An 18,588-nucleotide genomic window follows, 5' to 3' on the forward strand; every position below is an offset into this window, starting at 1 on the left:
ATGTAATTTCCTCAGCGTCACGTGATTTAATTCGACTATATTCCATTACCCTTGTCTTGCTTTTATTGAAGTCATCTTATATCCTCGTTTCAAGGGACTGTCCATTTCGATCGACTGCTCTTCCAAGTCCTGTCCTATCTCTGACTGAATTACAATGTCACCGCCAAACCTTGTTTTTTATTTCTTCTCCCTGAATTTTTAATTCCTACTCCGGATGTATCTTTGGTTTCCTTTACAGCTTGCTCAATGTACAGACTGATTAACACCGGGGTTACGGCTACAACTCTGTCTTACTCCCTTCTGAACCACCGCTTCCCTTTCGTGCCCCTCGATTCTTATAACCGCCGTCTCGTTTTTGTACAAGTTCTAAATAGCCTTACCCCCATACTTTCAGAATTTCGAAGAGAGTACCCCAGTCAACATTGTCAAAAGCATTTATCAAGTCTACAGATGCTATAAACGTAGATTATGTTCGAAATTTAGACGTAGGGTCAGTATTGCCTGTTCCTACATTTGTCCAAAATCCGATCTGATCTCTCCCAAGGGGGCCTTCTACCAGTTTTTCCACTATTCTGTAAGGAATTCGTGTTAGTATTTTGCAACCATGACTTATTACACTGATAGTTCGGTGATACTGACACCTGTCAGCGCCTGCTTTCTTTGGAATTGGAATTATTATATTCTTCTTGAAGTCTGAGAGTGTTTCACCTGTCCCATACATCTTGCACACCAGATGGAAGAATTTTGTCGTAGCCGTCTTTCCCAAGGCTATCAGTAGTTCTGACGGAATGTCGTCTACTTCTAGGATCTTGTTTCGATTTAGGTCAGGATTTTGGACCATATATTGTGTTCGAACATTATGAATTATCTCGAAGAAAACAGTCTATTGACACACAGTCAACAAGGATTTAGAAAACATCGTAGTTGTGAAACACAACTAGCTCTTTACTCGCATGAAGTGTTGAATGCTATTGACAAGGGATTTCAAATTGATTCCATATTTCTGGATTTCCAGGTGGCTTTTGACAGTGTACCACACAAGCGGCTTGTAGTGAAATTACGTGTTCACGGAATATCGTATCAGTTATGTGACTGGATTCGTGATTTCCTGTCAGAAAGAGTTCATAGTAATCGACGGAAAGTCATCAAGTAAAACAGACGTGACTTCTGGGGTTCTCTTTACTCATTATCTACAGGGTGGAGAAAAATTGTGTCACGAAATTTTAACCCTGGATAGCTGATGCCAGTAGGAAACAAAATTACTGTTGTTGTGTAGGTCGATAACGCACCATTTTCTAACTATGGAAAGTTGGCGCCACGCGCTCCGATTGGCCGCGGGATTGCCCTGTTGCCGGATGATCTGGACAACGCATGATCGCGAAAGCTTTGCCTGCCGGAGATCGCGATGTATCCAAGGCGCTCGGTGGTAGCGCGCCAGCCTTCCACTCTGGTGGCCTGGGGGGGGGGGGGGGGGGGGGGGCGGGGGAGAGGGGGGTGAATCCGCAGAGGTCCCGACTCATCTATTGCAGTTTCATTATAAGACGTAGTACCAAGAACAAACCCGTCAGCAGCCGTTAGTTCGCGTACAGAAAGTCTTTTACAAATTGTGTCGGCCTTGAAAAGGGCCTTTTTTGTAGCTAGGACATTGTTTACTTAAAGCAGGTGCTCGACCTGGCGACCCTCAGACGCGACACAAGCTTAGTAACGTCGAAAGGTGTTTTGCTGAACTGTTTCAGAGATTCCTGGCATTGCCCTGATGTTATTGGCGGCATGTTGAATGCGATACATTAATTCCTCTTCGTTTCTAAATGATTCGCGTCCGGATGGGTGAATTAGAACGTTGAAGAATCCCCACAGGAAAAAGTCCGGTGGCGTGAGGTCTGGTGATAGCGGGGGCCATGTCCTACGAGTGCCTCTGCCAATTCCCCGGCTGTCGAATAGTTGATTTAAATATCCGCGCACAGCACGACTATTATGTGCAGACGCTCCATCATGCTGCAACCGCATGCGTAGACGTATGTCCAGGGGAACATCTTCCAGCAGGACGGGCAGAGTTTCTTGCAAAAAGTGAAGGTAATTTGCCCCGGTAAGTCGAAGAGGTAGACAGACTGGCCCAGTCAGATGGTCAAGCACAATGCCTGCCCAAATGTTGAGCGAAAATCATTCCTTGTATCCGTGGACGTGCGAGATGTGAGTATTTGCCCTTTCCAAGTAATGAACGTTTCGAGTGTTGTAAAGGCCATCCGGATGGAATGTGCACTCATCGGTAAACGACACAATGGCAGGGAAGTCGGGATCTCGTGCAACATGTCGCAGAAACCACCAGCAAACCCCTAGCCTGTGTTCACAGTCCGCCACAGGATTTAGGCTTGGACAGGGTGGAAACTAAAAAGATGCAGGCCGTCATCTCTCAAAACCTCCCAGACTAACCGACGAGTGATCCCCCATGTTGTGTCCAACCGCTCGAGTACTTGTCGTAGGTGCTTCCTCGAAGCGCTCGAGAACAGTCTCTTCAAATGCAGCATCCCGACGTGTTCGAGGTCTTACAGCATCACTATGAAATCCCGCTAATGAGCCTGTTTCGCCAAGTTGCCGGGGAATTGCTGTAAACATTTGCCGGTGTGAGCGTCGTCTTGCTGGGTACCGTTCCTCATACAACCGTCGAGCTTCATGCGCACTACCGTCGGCTAGTCCATAAACAAAAAACCTATATCGTTGTTCTTCAAACGAATACTGTGACGCCATGCTTACTGTATGACTAAATCGCAGGTGATTTGTGTGTGTCCCGAAGCGAAGTTTACGTGTGAATGCCTCTGGCGGGAGGTGGAGACAAACAGCAAGACCTATTCGACATGTGTGTGTATCACGTTGCGGTAGTGCCGTAGTGACGGGGCGAGGGACATTTGTATGTGTGAGCCGACAACCCGACGAACGGCAACAGAACAATCCCAAGGTCAATCGGAGCACGTGGCGCCAAGTTCCCGTAGTTCAAAATGGTGCGTTGTCGACTTACACAACATTAGTAATTTTTGTTCCTACCGGCATCAGCTCTCCAGAGTGAAAATTTCGCGCCACAATTTTTCTCCACCCTGTATATAAACGATTTGGGAGACAATCTGAGCAGCCGTCTTAAGTTGTTTGCAGATGACGCTGTCATTTATCGACTAGTAAAGTCAAGAGAAGATCAAAGCAAATTACAAAAGGATTTAGAAAAGATATCTGTATGGTGCGAAAATTGACATTTGACCCTAAATAACGAAACGTGTGAGGTCATCCACATGAGTGCTAAAAGGATTCCGTTAAACTTCGGTTACACGATAAATCAGTATAATCTAAAGGCCATAAGTTCAACTAAATACCTAGGAATTACGGTTACGAACAACTTAAATTGAAAAGAAAACATAGAAAATGTTGTGGGGAAGGCTAACCAAAGACTGCATTTTATTGGTAGGACACTTAGAAAATGTAGCAGATCTACTAATGAGACTGCCTACACTACACTTGTTCGCAGAATACTGCTGCGCGGTGTGGCATTCTTACCAGCTAGGATTGACGGAGTGCATCGAAAAAGTTCAAAGAGGGACACTACGTTTTGTATTATCAAGAAATAGGGGAGAGAGTGTAATTGAAATGATGCAGGACTTGGGGTGAACATCATTACAACAAAGGTGTTTTTCTTTGCGGCGAAATCTTCTCACGAAATTTCAGTCACCAACTTTCTCCTCCGGATGCGAAAATATTTTGCTGACGCCGACCTACATAGGGAGAAACGATCACCATAACAAAATAAGGGAAATCAGAGCTCGCACGGCAAGGTACAGGTGTTCGTTCTTTTCGCGCGCCCTACGAGATTGGAATATTAGAGAATTGTGAAGGTGGAGCGATGAACCTCTGCCAGGCACTTAAACGTGATTTGCAGAGTATCCATGCAGATTTGGATGTAGATAGATGTATAATATTGCCTTCAAGTTCATCTCCTTTGTACAGACCCTCTGTAACCTCCTTCCACCTTAGAGCTTTCCCTTCTTTACTCAGAACTGGCTTTCCATCTGAGCTTTTGATATTTACACAGCTGGTTCTCTTTTCTCCAAAGACCTCTTTAATTTCCCTGTAGGTGGTATCTACCTTCCCCCTAATGATAAGCGCTTCTTAATCTTCACATTTGTCTTTTAGCAACCGCACGACCGCTACGGTCGCAGGTTCGAATCCTGCCTCTGGCATGGATGTGCGTGATGTCCTTAGGTTAGTTAGGTTTAAGTAGTTTTAAATTCTGGGGGACTGATGACCTCAGAAGTTAAGTCCCATAGTGCTTAGAGCCATCTGAACTATTTTTTTGTCCTTTAGCCATTCCTGGCTCTGAGCACTATGGGGCTTAACATCTATGGTCATCAGTCCCCAGCCATTCCTGCTTAGCCATTTTGTACTTCGTATCAATCTCACAGGACAAATACTGCTGAGTCTACAGTATACGATAAGAATACACACATGAATCTAATGGTCGAAGGTTTCTATCCCTCGGCAATTGCGAATTATGAATGTAACATATAAATTTATAGGTGAAAGATTGCAATTAAATAAAATCTGCAGGTGCTATCTTAACGACTTTAAATGATGAGTAGGATAGTAGAAGTACTTTGGAGAATGCGGTATATTTCTGCAAAACACTTATTGGTGTCGATGGTCCAGCAATTAAATAAAATATAAGTTGAATAACAGGGAAACAATAGATTCAAAAAAATGGTTCAAATGGCTCTGAGCACTATGGGACTTAACATCTATGGTCATCAGTCCCCTAGAACTTAGAACTACTTAAACCTAACTAACCTAAGGACAGCACACAACACCCAGCCATCACGAGGCAGAGAAAATCCCTGACCCCGCCGGGAATCGAACCCGGGAAAAACAATAGATTCCCACAGCACATAATTAGTTATGAACAACAACACAGCTCACGAGATATTCACTTCTAAACGCACACTGCGTCTTCACTGTAGAATCCTCGGAAGTCTCACAAGTTCACAAGTCCGCGCTCTGAAGTATTTCTATCTCTCGCGACCACGCGCAAACCGCTCCACACTCTCCAAGTCTCTGCCCGAGCGTCCGCCGCGCCGTCACGTCCGGCACTTTCTGTGTCGTGTGCTGTACCCTCTCTCGCGCCGCCCTGTTCCAAACTACCCACTGCCCTGAAACTTCCTGGCAGATTAAAACTGTGTGCCGGACCGAGACTCGAACTCGGGACCTTTGCCTTTCGCGGGCAAGTGCTCTACCAACTGAGCTACCCAAGCACGACTCACGCCCCGTCCTCACAGCTTTACTTCTGCCAGTACCTCGTCTCCTACCTTCCAAACTTTGCAGAAGCTCTCCTGCGAACCTTGCAGAACTTGCACTCCTGAAAGAAAGGATATTGCGGAGACATGGCTTAGCAGGAGAACTTCTGTAAAGTTTGGAAGGTAGGAGACGAGGTACTGGTAGAAGCAAAGCTGTGAGGAGGGGCCGTGAGTCGTGCTTGGGTAGCTCAGTTGGTAGAGCACTTGCCCGCGAAAGGCAAAGGTCCCGACTTCGAGTCTCGGACCGGCACACATTTTTAATCTGCCAGGAAGTTTCATATCAGCACACACTCCGCTACAGAGTAAAAATCTCATTCTGGAAACACCCCTCAGGCTGTGGCTAAGCCATGTCACCGCAATATCCTTTCTTTCAGGAGTGCTAGTTCTGCAAGGTGTAATGGTACTTGAATTACGCAACCATTACGGCACCTCACCTGAACTTCTCGATACCAGCAATATTCTACTGTGTTTCTGTAAAGTAGTTAACATATTTCTGAGACAACATTCAGATTTGATTTCATTAATGTAATGCAGAGCTCACAACCGACAACCTAGCTCTGCAAGATCCACGAGTTATTTTATATTAACGTGGCAAACCCTAATTCTGGGGCTATATTTTATTTTTGACACATGGATCTATGCCGACAATTGTAAAAGCAGCGATGGTACATTAGTCCTTACTAATGTAAAATTGTTGCCTTCTGAAGAAGACAAATTTATATTTGTCGAAACCTAGGTAAAGAATTTCTTTATCCATTGCAACTGGTCGGCTGTTTATAATTTTATATATCAAAGGAATAGAGCAAAAGGTAGGCCAGTAGCCTAATGTCTCTGTGCTTTCTAAAACACAGTAAATATTTAACCAATTTCTTCATGACTAATATATATCGGATATAAACAAAGACATAGATGAATAAATATATTTACAAAGCATACTGTGGAGTACTTATGGCCTGACGCGATCCATAGTAATCGGCCATTTTGACCTCCAATAATTCAAGTACTATTTAAGTTACATGCCTGTAATTCATACCAATTTAGGTTTACACTAATAGCTTTCTAAAGACACGTAGATCGACGAAATCGGAAGGACCGTTTAGATTTTGTAAATTCGTTGCTGGGTGCTACTTGTATCATTTACCGTCAGATACTAAACTTTAAACTAACAAAGATATTGAAAATCTGATTACACCAACAGAGTCGTCGTGCAAATAATAGTAATGTAAATGTTTCTTTTTGAGGTATCATGATTCATCTGGCTACTATTAATTTCTATACGAACTGTGAAATGTCTGTCATTAGAGTTTCGAACAGTCCGCCATCTTTGGCCCTCCCGGCGTACAAGTCTCTTTCATTGACAAAGCGTCACAATGGAATTCCCAGCCGCGCCACGCCTGGACCCCGGCTAACGTTTGGCCCCACGTGGTCCAGCTATTGTCGGTATCACGAGGTCGCTAACGAGCCGCGGCTTTGACGAGCGTCCTGTGCGGCCGCCTCGACTCTGAGCGTAGAACATTTCCAGGGCGCCACAACTCGCCCGTTACCTCACACCCCTGGGCCTGCTACATTTTTTGCAATTTAAGGATACAGAGCTGAAATTTTGTATACTGTCTAAAAACATACTTGACTATAAAGTAAACTACCCTTGTGACTTAACTTTGAAAATAAAGTACTTTTTTGAAGAAAAACGGTGAATTCATTTCCAAAACTTTTGATAATCATACTTAAAATTATATGTGCCACAGTTTATGACAGCACCAGCTTTTCAATAGCATGCTTTCGAGATAATAGTGTAAATAAAATACAGGAAGAACTAAACCTTCTACTTTGTTTGTATTTTGAGTAACGTGTACTTATGATATACATAAATAATTAGCATGGTTTATTTCACTTGCACAAAAATGTACGATTAAAAAAAGTGTGAGAGCTAAAGCTGTGGTTCATACATAAAATGTTCTCAAAAGATGGGACTCATTATATGGACTTACAAATTTTAGTCTTTGAGTTACACTATTTAGAAAACTGATAATTTTTTCAAGGTTTCCCCTGGTGTTCATGGACCAGTCCCCTGAAATGTACAAACATAAAAGAATCTATACAACTATTGTTGTTATTTTGCGTATATAGAACGTTTTTCATCATGATCAAAGGCAAGAGTTTTCTGTAATTATTGATAAATTTGAAAGTTGTTTATGAATGAAACTTCCTGGTAGATTAAAACTGTGTGCGGGACCGAGACTCGAACTCGGGAGTTTTGCCAGCACACAGTTTTAATCTGCCAGGAAGTTTCATATCAGCGCAAGTTACACTGCAGAGTGAAAATCTCATTCTCGAAAAATTCCCCCGGCTGTGGCTAAGCCATGTCTCCGCAATATCCTTTATTTCAGGAGTGCTAGTACTGCAAGGTTCGCAGGAGAGCTTCTGTAAAGTTTCGAAGGTAGGAGGCGAGGTATTGGCAGAAGTGAAGCTGTGAGGAAGGGGCGTGAGTCGTGCTTGGGTAACTCGGTTGGCAGAGCACTTGCCCGCGAAAGGCAAAGGTCCTGAGTTCGAGTCTCGGTCCGGCACACAGTTTTAATCTGCCAGGAAGTTTCATATCAGCACACACTCCGCTGCAGAGTGAAAATCTCATTCTGGAAACATCCCCCAGGCTGTGGCTAAGCCATGTCTCCGCAATATCCTTTATTCCAGGAGTGCTAGTACAGCAAGGTTCGCAGGAGAGCTTCTGTAAAGTTTGGAAGCTAGGAGGCGAGGTACTGTGAGAAGTGAAGCTGTGAGGAAGGGGCGTAGCTCCGTTGGTAGAGCACTTGCCCGCGAAAGGCAAAGGTCCCGAGTTCGAGTCTCGGTACGGCACACAGTTTTAATCTGCCAGGATGTTTCATATCAGCGCACACTCATTTGCAGAGTGGAAATCTCATTCTTGTTTATGAATGCCAGTAACATGTTTTACGAGTACATAAATTCAACGAAGTACTGAAGTGATGTTTAATATATTTTTGTTTTGTGCTTCTAATTTTGCATTTTTTGAGGAAATTACGTTTTCTAGCGTTTTATGAAAAATTGTAATTTTTAAATTTTTACTGCAACAGCCTTCTATTTAATGTTACGAATCAATAATTCTCGAATAAAACCTGAATTAAACATTGACAGTTTCAGATTTGCTATAAGTAATGTTGATTTTTAATTAAAAGACAGGAAGATTAATATATAGAACAAAATGTGTTCCGTAGGTTACGCGATCCTTTATACAGTGATGGAAAAAATCGCAACACCAAAAAATAATTAATGTGAAGTAAAGTAATGAAATTTCGGAAGAACATTTGTCTAGGTAACATATTTAAGTGATTAACATTGCAAGATTACAGTTTAATATAAGCGTGAGGTAAGCCATTGCAATGTGAAATGCTAATACATTAATAACCGGTGTAACCTCCAAAATGTTGAATGTAAGCATGTCAGTTTGTGGGATGTAGCTCAAGTTCAAAAGTATAGTTGACCTTGCACTGAATAGATATGGATCCAGTAGAACAGTTCATGATGGGAGCGATCCTCCATGATTTACAGTCAATGTAAAGAAACTTCTAAAGAAACAGAGACTACTGTGTAATAGATATTAAACAAATAGAGAGGTGCTTAATGAAACGCGTTCGACAGTCAAGAGAGCAGTGGCGTAGCGTGGTTGTAAAGGTTGGGGAGACTCTGTTGTTATTATAGGGAGACAAAATAGTACTATAAACAATCATTTAAACAAATGAAACAAAATACATCAAATAAAACAACAACAGTTACTACGACTACTACTACTAGTAGTACTACCATTACCACTACCACCGCCACTAATAATAATAATAATAATAACAACTAACTTGTTCAAGGAACGATGACAAATTTGTAGTACTCCAGCAGCAAGAGAAGAAGCACTTATATTTTCTTTTACAAAAGTGCAATGCGCCTGTCTTTTCTTGCCACGAATAAGTCTAATAATAACCAACTTGTCCAAGAACCGATGATAAATTTGTAGAACTCCAGCAGCAAGAGAGGAAGCACTTATATTTTCTTTTACAAAAGTGCAATGCGCCTGTCTTTTCTTGCCACGAATAAGTCTATAACTCGGTCTATAAAGATCTGATCACTGGATAGCTGTCCAAGTAGTGTCTTTTCTGTTACTAACGTGCTCAAACACGACAGCCGGATGTTGGACATCGAATTCCTTAAATAATTCTTCACTCGTTCAAGAGAACTCATGCTTCGTTCACTGCTTGCTGTAGTTGCGGGTAGGGTCAAAACCAAACGCAAGGCCGGCCAGGGTGGCCGAGCGGTTCTAGGCGCTACAGTCTGGAACCGCGTGACCGCTACGGTCGCAGGTTCGAATCCTGCCCCGGGCATGGATGTGTGTGATGTCCTTAGGTTAGTTAGGTTTAAGTAGTTCTAAGTACTAGGGGACTGATGACCTTAGAAGTTAAGTCCCATAGTGCTCAGAGCCATTTGAACCATTTTGAACCAAACGCAGGAACTTCGTAATTTCTTCATAAACGGAGTCTAAATCATTGGTGACAATGTACTTTAAGAGAGTTCTTGGAGATAAGTAATACAAATGATAACTCTGGCATTTAATGAGAAAATAAAATCTGAAATTCAGAACTGCAATTTCATTTCGATTCAGGCTGATGAAACATTAGACGTGTCATGCAAGAGTCAAATGAGTATAATATTTATGTACTGTATTGCAGACAAAATTGAGGAAAGATTCGTTGGATTTTTCTGGAGATAAAACTGCTGAAGGTTTGTCAAACATTATTCATGAAGTATTGGAAGAATGGAATGTGGAAGGAAAAGTGGTTACTTAAACATATGAAGGCGCTTTAGTAATGGCGATCAGAGAAAGAGGACTACAACAATTGGTGAAGCAGTTCTGTCCCTATGCGCTGTTTATTCATTGTTACGCACACCAACTGAATTTGGTACTGTTACATGCCTCCAAAATCATACGACAAGTACGCGTGTTAGTAAGTGATCTTACTGCATTCCATTCGTTTTTTAGCAAATCATCAAAACGAACTGTATTGCTGACTGAGAAAAGATTTAAACTGCCACATGCAAGCAACACTCGCTGGTACTTTCGTTCCAGGGCAGTTTCAGAAACATCTAGTCATTTCTCAGGGTTATATAGTGTTTTTAATTATATATTTCATGATACAGACTCTCAGTGGGATCCACAATCTTTGAGCTGTGCTGTGGGAATGAAACAGCGGATGGATGATCCTACGTTTGTATACTGCCTTTGCTTCTAACGAGGGTGTTTTGTTTATGTTGATCATCTCTTTAATGTTTTTCAGTCAAAATCTGCCAGTATAACTGCTTGCCACGACGAAATAAGAAATATTTTGAGAAACTTACAACAGTTAAGAACGGAAACATTCGTTGATGAATGCATTAAATGCAGCTTGTGTTTGAATGGTAACTTACCATTCTGTGACAGTCAAAAGACATCTCTCAGGGCATTAACTTACGAGATACTGGATTTGCAAATTGTTCAGATGGAAAGAAAGTTTTAAGACTTTTCCCAAATTCAGTTTGTTGAACCTTTGAACGAAAAGTATTTCCCGAACTCATCATCATCATCATCATCATCATCATTTAAGACTGATTATGCCTTTCAGTGTTCAGTCTGGAGCATAGCCCCCTTATAAAATTCCTCCATGATCCCCTATTCAGTGCTAACATTGGTGCCTCTTCTGATGTTAAACCTATTACTTCAAAATCATTCTTAACCGAATCCACGTACCTTCTCCTTGGTCTGCCCCGACTCCTCCTACCCTCTACTGCTAACTATCAAACAGAATTCCCAAAGTTGAAACTACTTCAATTATTAGAACAGTACCCTTTTTTCAAACAAGAACAACTTGAAAATGAACTGTGTAACATAAACGCTGATGAGAAAAAACACTTATCTCCAAGAACTCTCTTAAAGTACATTGTCACCAATGATTTAGACTCCGTTTATGAAGAAACAACGAAGTTCCTGTGTTTGGTTTTGACCCTACCCGCAACTACAGCAAGCAGTGAACGAAGCATGAGTTCTCTTGAACGAGTGAAGAATTATTTAAGGAATTCAATGTCCAACATCCGGCTGTCGTGTTTGAGCACGTTAGCAACAGAAAAGACACTACTTGGACAGCTATCCAGTGATCAGATCTTTATAGACCGAGTTATAGACTTATTCGTGGCAGGAAAAGACAGGCGCATTGCACTTTTGTAAAAGAAAATATAAATGCTTCCTCTCTTGCTGCTGGAGTTCTACAAATTTATCATCGGTTCTTGAACAAGTTGGTTATTATTATTATTATTATTATTATTATTAGTGGCGGTGGTAGTGGTAATGGTAGTACTACTAGTAGTAGTAGTCGTAGTAACTGTTGTTGTTTTATTTGATGTATTTTGTTTCATTTGTTTAAATGATTGTTTATTGTACTATTTTGTCTCCCTATAATAACTACAGTGTCTCCCCAACCTTTACAACCACGCTACGCCACTGCTGTACGCTGTCCTGGATCGCTTTGATTTCTCAAAAGTAACAGTTAGTGTGCACTCCGAGATAATTACAAATCCGTGTGGCAAGTGGTGACTATTATTTCCACTTTTGTGCCGAGCATTTATCTCGAACATTTATTTGCGTATTCGTAGTGAAGGCGAAAGACAATTTGGTAGGAGCCTACCGTAGAGGTCGCCTCTGAACTGCTAGTTGTGCTATGTAGAATAGAGGGATTTACTGTCAATTGAACATAGTGGTTTTCAATGTGTTGTGCGAGAGATACTTTACTGAATATATGTATGAATTAGAGCTTTATACCTCATTTATAATCATAGTCCTGATCCCGCTAAGTAGAAAAAGAATATAAACATTTATTTCAGTGGGCTGGGCCAGAATGTGGCCGTGCAGACTGGAAACTATGGTCAGTATGTTCTCCATCGCTTTTTGGCTGACTATAAATGTAGTTGCAAGACTCGCGTGAGAAATACGGCAAAACAACATATACTAGAATTATAACCTGCCGCTCCACAAGTGCATGAAGCTTTAAATGACTACCTTAAGAGAATATTGTTAAATGATCTTTCACAAATCTGAAAGAAATTCTGGTTATATATAAAGGCTATTAGTGTCACAGCAGTCACTCATGAACGAGACAGGAACTGAAATTTAGAGTAGCAAAACAAAAGTAGAAATGCTTAATTTTGTTTTCAAAAAATCCTTTACAAAAGAAAATCCAGGATTACTGCCCCAGGTTAATTCTCGTACCACTAAAAAGATGAGTGAAATAGATATTAGTGTCAGTGGCGTCGAGAAACAGGTAGAATCGTTAAAGCCAAACAAAGCTCCAGGGCCTGATGTAATCCCTGTCAGATTCTACACCCTATTTTCGGCTGAGTTAGTCTCTCTGTACTCAGTAGCTGGAAAAAAGCACAGGTCAACCTGTCTACAAGAAAGGTAGCAGAAGCCGGCCGTGTGGCCGAGCAGCTCTAGGAGCTTCAATCTGGAACCGCGTGACCGCTAAGGTCGCAGGTTCGAATCCTGCCTCAGGCATGGATGTGTGTGATGTCCTTAGGTTATTTAGGTTTAAGTAGTTCTAAGTTCTACGGGATTGATGACATCAGATGTTAAGTCCCATAGTGCTCAGAGCCATTTGAACCATTTTGAAAGGTAGCAGAAGTGATCCACAAGAATACGGCCCTTTATCCTTGATCTATTTCTTGTAGAATCTTAGAACTTATTCTAAGCTCAAACGTTATGAGTTATCTCGAACAGAATAACGTCCTATACGCCAAACCTCATTGATTTCAAAAACATAGCCCATGTGAAACTCAACTCATATTTTTCTCACATGACATTTTGAATGCCATGGGTCAAGGCATTCAGGTAGATACAGTATTTCTCAATTTCCGTGAAGCATTTGACTCAGTATTATACCTACGCTTCTTATCAAAAGTACGATCACATGGAGTATCAGACGATATACAGGGTGGCGCTCGAAATGTGTTACCATTTAGTTTTTGAATATAAACTTTATTGTCAATACAATCTGAAAGGAACATATACTACAATGAAGAGCCGTCCATGGAGATTTGTTCTAACTCAGCACATGCTCAATATGTCCACCATTTCGTTTCCTAACTTCCTTCAAACGAACACTGAAGTTAGTGATTACCCTACGGCACATGTCTTCCGTAATTTCACTGCAAGCTTGAAGAATAAGCCTTCTGAGCTCCATTAAATCACGTGGACGTTTAGGGAAAATTTTTTCCATTACGTACTCGCAAAGAAAAGAGTCACATGGATTGAGGTTTGGACTATTGGGGGGCCAATTTTGTCCGTCATTGAAGTAACCTGGAAACGTGAGTGAAACGATCCGCATGTCGAAATGCTCGTGTCAAAACTCCAACACAGTGTTTGCAGTATGTGGCCTTGCTCCATCTTTCGTGTTGAAGGGCAAGGCAGTAGCAAGACGCTGTGGAATGAAGCTACTGCGAAGCACGCTCAAATAACTCCCGCTGTTCACAGTTTCTTCAAAGAAAAAGGGTCCAATAAGTCCGTGACTGGAAACTGCTGCCCACGCTGTAATCCTCAGGGCATAATGTTGTCGTTCATGAAGCACTTGTGGGTTTTTAGTGGCCCAAAAGCGTACATTTTGTTTGTTAACCACACTGTCTAAATGAAAATGCGCCTCGTCTGAAAACCAAACGTTGTTGAGAGTTTCTTCCGTATCCTCCGCCCACTGAGCAAACAGTAGTCTCTGCTGCTTGTGTTCTTCAGTGAGCTTCTGTGCACAGGTCATCTTGTATGGGTACGTATGGAGGTCACTTAATGAGTTGAACGGAGCGTCTGGATATTCCCAGTTGCACTGCTACCTTTCTACACAATTTCCCGGGACTTCTCTGTACACCAATTCGTACCGCTTCAATATTCTCCGGCGCACAAACAGGCTTAGGCCGAGGTAGTTTCGCATCCAATACTGTTCCTTCCTGTACAAATTTATCGTACAACCTGTGGATGGTCTTCTTGCAAGGGACCCATCGTGTGTTAAACTGTTGTCGAAAACGCCTCTGAGTCACAACAAGGCTTTTCGTTTCATGAAAAAGTAACACAATTGCCGATCGTTGCTGTGTCGTCAGTCTTCCATTGTCAGCCATTGCTGCTTACGAGTCTCCTAGCGGCAGTATCGTGAATTACACGTCATTTCGTAACACATTTGCTTTTCCAAGCTCTGCTGGTACTGCTGTGGAGATCCAAGCGGGATATCTAATGTGCGTCGTAAATTGTGAAAGAAACAATTGGTAACACATTTCGTGCGCCACCCTGTATGTACTGGATTGAGGATTTCTCATTAGGGACGACACGGTATGTTATCTTGGATGGAGAGTCATCGACAGGTGTAGAAGTAGCTTTGATGTAACCCAGACAAATGTGTTGGGTGTTAAAGTTTTACATTAATGATCTTGCAGACAATACTAATAGTAACTTCAAATTTTTCACAGATGATACAGCTATGTACAATTAAGTACAGTCTGAACGAAGATGTACAGATATTCAGTCAGACCTTGATAAGATTTCAAAGTGGTGGAAGGGGTGGCAACTTGCTTTAAACGTTCAGAAATGTAAAATTGTGCACTTCACTAAACGAAAAAACATAATAACCTACGAATATAATACTAGTGAGTCACAGTCGAAATCTGTAAACTCGAACAAATACTTGGATGTAACACAAGGGATATTGAATTATAAAGAGAAGGGCAGCAAGAATGGCCACAACTTTGTTAGACCCACGGGAAAGAGTCACTGGATGTTGAAAGAACTGAACTGGCAGACTCTTGATAATAGACGGAAACTATCCCGAGAAAATCTACTGACAAAGTTTCAAATCCAGTTTCAAATGACGAATCTGGGAATATACACTATTGGCCATTAAAATTGCTAACCACAAAGATGACGTGCTACAGACGCGAAATTTAACCGACAGGAAGAAGATTCTGTGATATGCAAATGATTAGCTTTTCAGGGCATTCACACAAGGTTGGCGCCGGTGGCGACACCTACAACGTGCTGACATGAGGAAAGTTTCCAACCGATTTCTCATACACAAACAGCAGTTGACCGGCGTTGCCTGGTGAAACGTTCTTGTGATGCCTCGTGTAAGGAGGAGAAATGCGTACCATCACGTTTCCGACTTTAATAAAGGTCGGATTGTAGCCTATCGCGATTGCGGTTTATCGTATCGCGACACTGCTGCTCGCGTTGGTCGAGGTCCAGTGACTTTTAGCAGAATATGGAATCGGTGGGTTCAGGAGGGTAATACGGAACGCCGTGCTGGATCCCAACGGCCTCGTATCACTAGCAATGGATATGACAGGCATCTTATCCGCATGGCTGTAACGGATCGTGCAGCCACGTCTCGATCCCTGAGTCAACATATGGGGACGTTTGCAAGACAACAATCATCTGCACGAACAGTTCGACTACGTTTGCAGCAGCATGGACTATCAGCTCGGAGACCATGGCTGCGGTTACCCTTGACGCTGCATCAAGACAGGAGCGCCTGCGATGGTGTACTCAACGACGAACCTGGGTGCACGAGTGGCAAAACGTCATTTTTTCGGATGAATCCAGGTTTTGTTTACAGCATCATGACGGTCGCATCCGTGTTTGGCGACATCGCGGTGAACGCACATTGGAAGCGTGTATTCGTCATCGCCATACTGGCGTATCACCCGGCGTGAAGGAATGGGGTGCCATCGGTTACACGTCTCGGTCACCTCTTGTTCGCATTGATGGCACTTTGAACAGTGGACGTTACATTTCAGATGTGTTACGACCCGTGGCTCTACCCTTCATTCGATCCCTGCGAAAGACTACATTTCAGCAGGATAATGCACGAGCGCATGTTGTAGGTCTTGTAGGGGCCTTTCTGGATACAGAAAATGTTCGGCTGCTGCCCTGGCCAGCACATTCTCCAGATCTCTCACCAATTGAAAACGTCTGATCAATGGTGGCCAAGCAACTGGCTCCTCACAATACGCCAGTCACTACTGGCTCTGAGCACTATGCGACTCAACTTCTGAGGTCATCAGAAACTTAGAACTTAGAACTAATTAAACCTAACTAACCTAAGGACATCACACGCATCCATGCCCGACGCAGGATTCGAACCTGCGACCGTAGCGGTCGCGCGGTTCCAGACTGTAGCGCCTAGAACCGCACGGCCACTCCGGCCGGCCGCCAGTCACTACTCTTGACGAACTGTGGTATCGTGTTGAAGTTGCATGGGCAGCTGTACCTCTTCACGCCATCCAAGCTCTGTTTGACTCAATTCCCAGGGGTATCAAGGCCGTTGTTTCGGCCAGAGGTGGTTGTTCTGGGTACTGATTTCTCAGGATCTATGCACCCAAATTGCGTGAAAATGTAATCACACATCAGTTCTAGTATAATATATTTTTCCAATGAATACCCGTTTATCATCTGCATTCCTTCTTGGTGTGGCAATGTTAATGGCCAGTAGTGTATTAGAGCTCCCTACATATCGCTCCCATAGGGATCATGAGGTAAGATTAGATTAATTACAGCACGCACAGAGGCATTTAAACAATCGTTTTTCCTGCGCTTCATACGTGAATGCAACGAGTAAGGGCCCTAATAACTGGTACAGTGGAACATACCCCTACCATGCACTTCACAGTGGGTCGCATTATATGGACATAGAACACGGTAGAAGCGCAACAGGCAGATTGCATATTTCCAGAATTCCTGAAAGCATTTCACACGGCGCCCCACTGCAGACTGTTAAGAAAGGCACAAACATAAGGAATAGGTTCCCTGATCTGTGAGCGACTCGAATACTTCGTAAGTAATAGAACCCAGCATGTTATCCTCGACGGCGAGTGCTCATCAGAGACAAGTGTATCGTTATCAGGACCCCTGGGAAGTGTGATAAGTCCGTTGTTATTTTCTATATACATAAATGATCTGGCTAACAGGGTGAGCAGCAATCTGCGACTGTTTGCTGATGATGCTATGGTGTACAGAACGGTGTCATCGTTGAGTGAGTGTAGGAGGATACAAGACGACTTAGACGTAATTCCTATATGGTGTGATGAATGGTAGCTAGCTATAAATATAGAAAAATGTAAATTAATGAAGATTAGTAAGAAAAACAACCCGTAATGTTCGGATACAGCATTAGTAGTGTACTGCTCGACGCAGTCGGGGCGTTTAAATATTTGGGCGCATCGTTGCAAAGCGATATGAAATGGAACCAAGATGTGAGGGCTGTGATAGGGAAGGTGTATGGTCGACTGCGGTTTATTGGGAGAATTTTAGGAAAGTGTGGTTCATCTGCAAAGGAGGCCGCATATAGGACTCTGGTGAGACCTATTCTTGAGTACTGCTCGAGTTTTTGGGATCCATACCAGGTTGGATTTAAGGAGGACATCGAAGCAATTCAAAGGTAGGCTGTTAGATTTGTTACCGGTAGGTTCGAACAACACGAAAGTGTTACAGAGATAATTCGAAAAGTCAAATGGGAATCCTTGGAGGGAAGGCGACGTTCTTTTCGAGAAGCATTATTGAGAAAATTTAGAGAAGCTTATTGCCGAATGATTCTACTGCCGCCAATATACATTTCGCATAAGGACCACGAAGATAGGATACGAGAAAGTATGGATCATGCAGATGCATATAGAAAGTTGTTTTTCCCTCGCTCTATTTGCGAGTGAAACAGGAAGGAAGATGCAGAATGATATTTTCACTCTGCGGCGGAGTGTGCGCTGATATGAGGTCCCGAGTTCGAGTCTGGCACACAGTTTTAATCTGTCAGGAAGTTTCAGGAAAGAAAATGACTAGTAGTGGGTGCAGGGTACCCGCCGCCACGCGCCATTCGGTGGCTTTCGGAGTATCTAACTAGATGTAGACAGTATCAGTTCTCGAAATCACTACGCAGTTATTGCAGTTTCGATCACTTCACAGTCAACAGCAATGCCAAGATTTGTAAGCACTATTTCAATGACGATGGTAAAGACTGAAGTATAAGTCTACTGGAATTACTTTCAGAAAGTGTCGTACTTTCAGTTCATATGTTTATGCTCTCGTACTAGACAAAGCTTTCCCTTGGAAAGCTTCTGATAATAACGCAGTACCGTTTTAAAGCAATTTTGGAACAACATTTTCTAGGCAAGCTACATTGTCTGACAAGAAAATAAAGCATTCAAAAGATATAGC

This window comes from Schistocerca cancellata, chromosome 4, assembly GCF_023864275.1.
Source record: "Schistocerca cancellata isolate TAMUIC-IGC-003103 chromosome 4, iqSchCanc2.1, whole genome shotgun sequence".
NCBI classification, from domain to species: domain Eukaryota; kingdom Metazoa; phylum Arthropoda; class Insecta; order Orthoptera; family Acrididae; genus Schistocerca; species Schistocerca cancellata.